Below are 8,842 nucleotides of genomic sequence, written 5' to 3'. Positions count from 1 at the left end.
AAGAAGTTAACTGCATGCTGCCCACAAGCATGTAGACCCCGACATGCTGGAACCAGAAGGTTGATGATATTGACTCACTATGACCTCACCACCAACCAGTCAGAAGACTGTCTGTGAGATGATCATGCCCCACAACCCTCTCCCTCACCCTGTCTTTAAAAATCTTTCCCTGAAACCCATCGGGGAGTTCAGACTTTTTGAGCACTAGCTGTCCCGGACTCCAGCAATAAACACTGCACTTTCTTTTGCCACAACCTGGTGTCAGTAGATTGCCTTTACTACGCATGGGCGAGTGGACCCAAGTGTAGTTAGGTGACATAAGGACACTGGCCATATTGGACTTGGCTCACCCTAATGGCTCATTTTAACTTCATGTCTTTAAAGGCCCTATCTACAAATACAGTCCTGTCCTGAGGTGCTGGAGTTTAACATATGGATTTTTGTGGGGTGGGGAGAACACAATTGATCCCATAACACTACTCCAACTTCTATATGTGTATATTTTTAGTACAGTTAACTTTATTTTTTTTTAATTATTTATTTGGTTGCACCGTGTCTTAGTTGCGGCAGGCGAGCTCCTTAGTTACGGCAGGTGGGCTTTAGTTGCAGCTCGCGGGCTCCTTCGTTGCGGCTCGCCAGCTCCTTAGTTGCAGCATGTGGGCTCCTCAGTTGTGGCATGCAAACTCTTAGTTGCGGCGTGCGTGTGGGATCTGGTTCCCTGACCAGGGATGGAACCCAGGCTCCCCTCCATCGGGGGCGCAGAGTCTTATCCACTGCTCTACCAGGGAAGTCCCAGCTTCTATATTTTAATAATTACAATTTCTTCTCTTTGCTACCCCAGCCCTAGAAGTGGAAACTTCTTGCAGTTGTTATCTCCATGAAGTGCTGATATTCCCCTTTTGCATTTTTGCTTCTTTGATACCTACTGCCCAATTCTTTACATTAATTTCTCTCTGTTAAGGTAACTGGTGCGGGTTCCCACTCTTAATCAGTCCCCGACTGAGGCAAGGGGAGACTCTGTGTCAGTTACAGGGACAGCAGGGTGGTGTCCCAGGGGTTCAGGCTGGCCTCCCCTCCCACACAGGGCTTTCAGGAGGCACTACCTCTGACAGTTACTACATCTGTGCTCTGGTTCTTGGCTTGCGAGGGTCGAAAACCCGATTTGCTCAGTGCGCTTCGAGTTGGTCAGGCTCTCAGCGATGGATGCCTGCAAAACAAAGTCCTGGGAGATGAAGGTGTGGAGCACAAACCGAATGACCATTTGTTAGATGATGTGGGTTTGGGATGTTCATGCTCTCCAGTTAGCCCTTCTCTTCCCTAAGGAAACCTACATAGGAATTCAAATGGGACCAAAGTTTCCTTAGTCAGCATGAAATCTGAGCAACGGCAGAGTCGCTGGTCTCAGCAGCTCATGAGGTGACCAGATTATGATATTCTAGCATACTCGTCTCTACTGAGGGACAGTCTGCCAAGTGGATGAGAACAATCATGTTAACCAGGGAGGATGCCCTCTGCCCTGGAGAGTGACACAGATACGTGGACAATCTATGACTCCTTAGGCAATTGTGGGCTCCCCTTTCCTAGATTTCACACAGGCAATCCTTTTTCTGTTCACCCATCCTCCTTTCTGCACATGAATTTGACTACTGCTCTCCTTTGCGTTCGATTGACACCAGATGATATTTTGAGTTCCATTTATTCTTTTGACCTAAAGATTTTTTAAAAAATTTATGTTATTGAAGTATAGTTGATTTACAATGTTACGTTAATTTCTACTGTACAGCAAAGCGATTCAGTTATACATATATATACATTCTTTTTCATATTCTTTTCCATAATGGTTTATCACAGGATATTGAATAGTTCCCTGTGCCACACAGTAGGACCTTGTTGTTTATCCATTCTATATATAATAGTTTACATCTGCTAATCCCAAACTCCCAATCCATCCCTCCCCAACCCCTCTTCCCCTTGGCAACTACAAGTCTGTTCTCTATGTCTGTGAGTCTGTTTCTGTTTTGTAAATAAGTTCATTTGTGTCATATTTTAGATTCCACATATAAGTGATATCATATCGTGTTGGTATTTCTCTTTCTGACTTACTTCACTTAGGATGATAATCTCTAGGTCTATCCATGTTGCTGCAAATGGCATTATTTCATTCTTTTTTGTGGCTGAGTGGTATTCCATTGTATATATGTACCACATCTTCTTTACCCATTCATCTGTCGATGGACATTTAAGTTTCTTCCATATCTTAGCTGTTATAAATAGTGCTGCAATGAACATTGGAGTGCATGTATCTTTTCGAATTATAATTCTCTCCAGATACAGTGCCCAGGATCATATGGTAACTCTATTTTTAATTTTTTGAGGAACCTCCATACTGTTCTCCATAGTGGCTGCACCAATTTACATTCCCACCATCAGTGCAGGAGTAGTCTCTTTCTCCACACCCTCTCCAGCATTTATTGTTTGTAGACTCTTTTTGGCTCAGCAGCCATGACTCACGGGCCCAGCCGCTCCGTGGCATGTGGGATCTTCCCGGACCGGGGCATGACCCCATGTCCCCTGCATCGGCAGGCGGACTCTCAACCATTGCGCCACCAGGGAAGCCCGTTTGTAGACTTTTTGATGATGGCCATTCTGACCGGTGTGAGGTGATACCTCATTGTAGTTGTGATTTGCGTTTCTCTAATAATTAGTGATGATGAGCATCTTTTCATGTGCCTATTGACCATCTGCATGTCTTCTTTGGAGAAATGTCTATTTAAGTCTTCTGCCCATTTTTTGATTGGGTTGTTTGTTTTTTGTTATTGAGTTGTATGAGCTGTTTGTACATTTTAGAAATGAAGCCCTTGTCTGTCGCATTGTTTGAAAATATTTTCTCCCAGTTCGTTTTGTTTATGGTTCCCTTTTCTATACAAAAGCTTGTAAGTTTGATTAGGTCCCATTTGTTTATGTTTGTTTTTATTTCTATTGCCTTAGGAGACTGATCTAAGAAAACATTTATATGATTTATGTCAGAGAATGTTTTGCCTCTGTTCTCTTCTAAGAGTTTCATGGTGTCATGTCTTAAAGATCTTTCAAGGTGACTTACTGAAAGCTAATATCACTTAATACATCTCACTTGTAATGAGAGTATAACCCTATTTCTGAGTTTGAGTGTGGTAACGCATTGTAGCACTTATGAATGGGCTTCAGGTCAATAGAATCTCTTTAGGGAAGGACGTGGCAGCCATTGTCATCCAATAGGGCCCAGAGCAAAGCACAGAGAGAGCAGGGATGAGCGTGCCCTGTTCGGGAGTGACTTCCCAGTTGGCTGGAGAAGAGAATTTATGTGGGTATTGTGGTAGGAGACGGATGCGGGTCAGTGTCAGATTGTGGAAAACTCTGAATTCCAGGTTAAGGAGCCATACCTTATATAGACATTAGGGAACCCTGGAAGACTCTTGTGTGAGGCTTGCAACGTTAGCATTAGACCCTGGCCTTACGACTCCAAGTTCAGTGCTCTGTAGAAACCAGCCTCTAGGCACAAGCCCTTGTTATATTCCCTTTATCTTATTCTTCCCAAAACTTTACTTTCAGTAAAGATGCTGAGTGGAGCAGTGCTTGAAGGGGTAAGTGGTTGGGGAGGAGAGGGGCTGAGGAAGCTCAAGGAAGCAGGAGCAAAAACACAAACATAAACCACAGAAGAGGAAAGTGAGCTATTGGTTATTATTTCCATTCCTGTGGATATGAAATACTATCCCAATTGTGGGAAGCTGAGAAAGGCCACAGCAAAATAAAAGAGAAGCCGTCCCATTAGCAGTGATGTTTAGATGTTGGAAAACAGCTAAGGTGTAGACTTACGTTATGGAAACATCCTTAACCTCAACCAAATTCCAAGAACATTCTAAAAGAACGCTGGCAAAGCTGGTTTTGCTTTGTAGGGTCTTTGCCATTAGAGACCCACAAAATTGTAAACCTTGGAAACTGCTGTGTTTGAAAAAAAGGATTCTGAACCCTTGTCATTAAAATGCATTTTTCCAGCATCATTTCAAATGAGTCAAAACTCTCTCTTTCTCTCTCTCTTTTTAAGACTCCAGCTCACTAAATTTGTCTAAATTAGATTTAGAAATGATACAGTTCTAAAGATAAGTATCTCCTAAATTCCTAAGCCACTCCAGCTTGTACTGATGTGAAATGTTTGGGTAAAAACAACAAAATATAAGCAACTGAGCTTTCTGATCCTTCTAACCCTTCCTCTATCATGGCAGTCGCTGGAAATGTGGCCACGTTCCCAGCTTCCCTGCAGTGGCTCACGTTTCTCCTTCTCTTCGAAGGAGAGCAGAATATGTCACCCCAAAGCCTCATACTCCAATATATTGATTTTTTTTTTTTTTTCGGTACGCGGGCCTCCCACTTCTGTGGCTTCTCCCATTGCGGAGCACAGGCTCTAGACGCACAGGCTCAGCAGCCATGGCTCACGGGCCCAGCTGCTCCGCGGCATGTGGGATCCTCCCGGACCGGGGCTCGAACCCGTGTCCCCTGCATCAGCAGGCGGACTCTCAACCACTGCGCCACCAGGGAAGCCCTGTATTGATTATTTTGTGTTAAAGTTACTTAAGAAACAGCTGGTGCAAAAAGGACACTCTGACCCTCCCTTGTCCCTCCTAAAAGCAGGAAATAAATCTCCCATGAGAATGTACCCTCCTTGTACCAGGAGGTAGAGAGACATCCTTATCATCAGAGATGGGAAATTTAGGGCTGAGAAGGTTGTATAACAGGACGTGTTACTTCACTAATTTACTACCCCAAGCCCGAACTTCTTTGTCTTGTCAGTTCTTCAAAAACATATTGTTTCTTTGTCTGAAAGATTTGATAAGCTGCCTGTTTTGGTCACTTCTTTGAGTCTCATATTTTCATGAGTTCTCGAACACTGGAAATTAAATTTGTTTTTCTCCTGTTAATCTGTTTTATTATTAGACTAGCCAAAGAACCAAGAAGGGAAAAAGGGAAAAGTTTCCTCCCCTACATCATTAAGTTGTTCTCCAAGGCCAATGCCATGCACCCTGGATCCACTCCTCCTGGCCTCTGCAGTTTTCTGCTGTGCTCACCTTGCTGGGTCATGGGATGTGGTTGCCATGCAAACATCATTCCTGTCACCATCTCTGCAGAGTCACCCATGTTTATGTCATTTCTTGCTTTCCTGCTCTACTTCCTGGTTCCCCGCGTCTTTAGCAGTGACTGCACTGGGTGGAATAAGAACTCTCTCCCCACACAGTGTTACAGTTTTCGATGAGGCCCCTCACGAGGACTGCTTTGCTCCTTCTCTTAACCATGAACATTAGTCACCAATTATTAGCCACTAATGTTAGAAGTCTCGTTTCATTTGGTCTTTGTTTTCGTAAAGCCCCTCTGTGGGGACCCTGGCACACATTCCTGCAGAGAATGGGCAGATGTTGCCTCTTCACAGTAGAGTTTGGGCTTCCCACTGATGGTCACCAAGAGTCCCTGCACCAAGCGTTGGCGCTTCCATTCCGGCCTCACCGTGAGGCCAGGGAATCCCCAGGCCTCCAGGCCCTGCCAAGGAGCCCGGGGGCGGGCCTCGTCCCTCTTCCTTGTCCAGGAGGCTCACACCAGGAAATACCTGCCCCTTCCCCTGGGCCCTCGGGCCAGCACAGCCCACAGTGCCTGCCTTTGCATTTCTGAATTCCCATGACGGGCATGCAGGACAGGTATCGCCTTCAGCACAAACTGAAAAACATTCACTCGATCCTCCCTTGAAGCTGGCAAGAGGCAGGCTGGGAATATGCCATGGAAAGAAGAAAACAACCCTGCCAGATTCTCCAGTTTCCGAAGTCAAGAAGAGATCTGGTTGGTGCCCCAGAACTGACTGCCTACCAAGCAGCCCACAGAGATGGCTCCGTGTGCGAGGCGTGTCCGCTACGGAAGGCTTGGGACAACTCCTGGGTATGAGTACCGCTGGCATGTCCCATAAGAGCTGTTAGCAATTCCTTTTAGGGAAATTGTATGCCTGGGGTTGTGGAAGTGAAGAAGCCTCTTAAGTTACTCTGTGTTTTCAGGGCAGAGGAGGGACTAGTTTTCACCATTTAGGGGAAACTTTGCTCATGCCATTCATTTGGACTGTTCTGTCAACCTCCATAGGTTGATATCCTATCCAATCCTTTGGTTTGGTTAAAATGACACTTCTCCCTTGACCCAGTTCCTCTTGAACTCACTGCCTACACACAGCTTTCATACTATAAATTCCTGCAGGGTGGTGACTAGGAAATCTTGGCTCCCACAAAATATTAACATGATGTTTTGTGCATACTAGGTAGCCAAATTAAATTGAGGTTTCTCTGTCTGGATAGTAATTTGTTAAATTTAGGTTAAAAAATCTGTTTTGATATAGATAACGACCCATTTATTTCTAATTAAAAACATCTGTTTTTATTTTTCTGTAACAGCTATAACATGACTCCTTTTTACGAACAAGCAACAATATTTTAACAGCTCTGAAAATTAGATCTCATTATGAAAACTTCTTGTCTAATAATCTTTGCAACATTTATGCTTTGTCTGAACCCTAGAGGAAAATACAGAATTAAAATTTGATCAGTTGAATTTTTCTTTCACAAAAGAATATTTAACTTTTAAAAAGAGTTAAGAGAATTGTCAGTGTTAGATACAAAATTCAGTTTTTTTCCTCTTGGATTTAATTTTTTCTTATGGGACAGATTCATGGTGGAAGCTAATGGTTAATGTTGAAAATGACGGATAGTGATGTAGATTTGCTTCTTCTTGATGTCCTGTTGTTTTCCCAAAAAGCCGGGGATTTTTATTCAGCACGGAACGTAGTCCTCTCGAATTCCCGCCATTAGCTCCAGAATTTATTTTGCCAGGTGACAACTCTAGCATTTGAAAATTTTACCTAGAAAAGCAGACCTTATAGTGGCTGAATTTGATGCTTGGCATGTGAATGTGGCTATCAGTTAGTCTAATAATCTTCTTGCTTTTGCATTTGTCAAATGTCTCTGTTAAAAGTTTAGACACCCTTAAACATCCACACCCTTCCACCCAACCTGGATTCTTTAGCTAACAATTTCTTGGTAAATATTACATTTCTTCAAGGAACACAGATTCCACTGAGCTTCAACTATACTCAATATCACATATAAATTACCTTTGACAAGCAAAGTTCCACCTGCTTAGAGACAAGAGTCCTGACCTGAACTGGTGTCTTTGGAATTTGGATCCAGAGCTACTGTCGGGGGCTAAATTTATTCCCCTCAGAATGATAAAGTAGCCTGGGTTGTGCCTGCTGTGGAGGGGTGGGCTCAATCCGTGCAGTTGATTAGGACAGAAGTTATTTTACCTTGGAAGCTATTGTGTCTCAGCTGGATCAGTTTAACTTAGCTGTTCTTTGGAGGAGACGTGATGCCTCATTTCTCTTTTTCCTTTTTTTGCCAACAGTCAGCCATCCACGGGTTCTCGGACCCCCAGACATCAGTTAGCTATCATTAAATATAATTTGGAGCTTTAACAATGCTGTCGATATGCCGTGGTATTTTGTCATCACTTTACTATTGGTTACCATCCCTTTCACTTATGGAGACTTCTCCCTCTTTCATCTTTGTGGTTGCCAGACTTGTAATTTGTTTTTCTGTTTAATAGAAACCTTAGAATCATTGGTATAAAGTAAAGTATGCTATGAAAAACACATGCTTTTTAAAATAGCTCTTTTCATCTTTAAAAATTAAAATATTATGTTGTCATCTATTCCAATACCAGTAAATGCATATGTTATAGCATCTCCTTTAAACTCTTCAACAAGATAATTAAAAAAATTTTTGTATACCAAAGTAGTCACCTCTCTGAAACTACTTTTATTTTTTATATATAAATTAATTAATTAATTAATTTTTGGCTGCGTTGGGTCTCTGTTGCTCCACGCGGGCTTTCTCTAGTTTCAGAGAGAGGGGGCTACTCTTCATTGCAGTGCGCGGGCTTCTCGTTGCGGTGGCTTCTCTTGTTGCAGAGCATGGGCTCTAGGAGCGTGGGCTTCAGTAGTTGCAGCACGTGGGCTCAGTAGTTGCAGCACTTGGGCTCAATAGTTGCAGCATGTGGGCTCAGTAGTTGTGGCTCGTGGGCTTTAGAGCGTAGGCTCAGTAGTTGTGGCGAACGAGCTTAGTTGCTCTGCAGCATGTGGGATCTTCCTGGACCAGGGCTCGAACCCATCTTCCCTGCATTGACAGGCAGATTCTTAACGACTGTGCCACCAGGGAAGTCCCTGAAACTACTTTTATACATCTCTTCATGTCCCTTTAAATTTATGCAGTAGAAAGGACACTGTGAAAAATCTCCAATGCCAGCAAAGATTTTGTTTTTCTATAGATAAAAATGTGGAAGAACCAAAATGTAGTAACTCTTAAAATATCTGATTTTTGCTTTGCCTTTAAAAGGACCCCTTTGGAGAGAGTGGATGATATAGGGCCTCTCCACTCATCTTTCTAACTAGAAAGAAAATTCAAGTTGAGAATTGTAATTAAACATGACTTAGATGAAGTACTTTTCAACCTAATCAAGAGTAAATATAGCTTCTACATTTCTAATTTTTAGGATTTCAAAGCTCTAAAAATAGAAATACACCTTCATTTACAGAACTGTTTGGAAATTATGCATTTTATGTGGCAAACGAGGATTTTGTTTTGAATGAGGAATAACATACACATAGTAAAGTTCACAACTCTTAACCACAGGTCCATAAATGTCTTTCATGTGTATACACCTGTGTAACTACCACTCAAATCAAAGTCGAGCATGTTTTCAGCTCCCCAGAAGGCTCCCTTGTGTT

This window comes from Grampus griseus (genome assembly GCF_964374135.1).
Source record: "Grampus griseus genome assembly, chromosome: 13".
Lineage (NCBI taxonomy): Eukaryota > Metazoa > Chordata > Mammalia > Artiodactyla > Delphinidae > Grampus > Grampus griseus.
Note: the sequence above shows the minus strand (reverse complement) of the source record.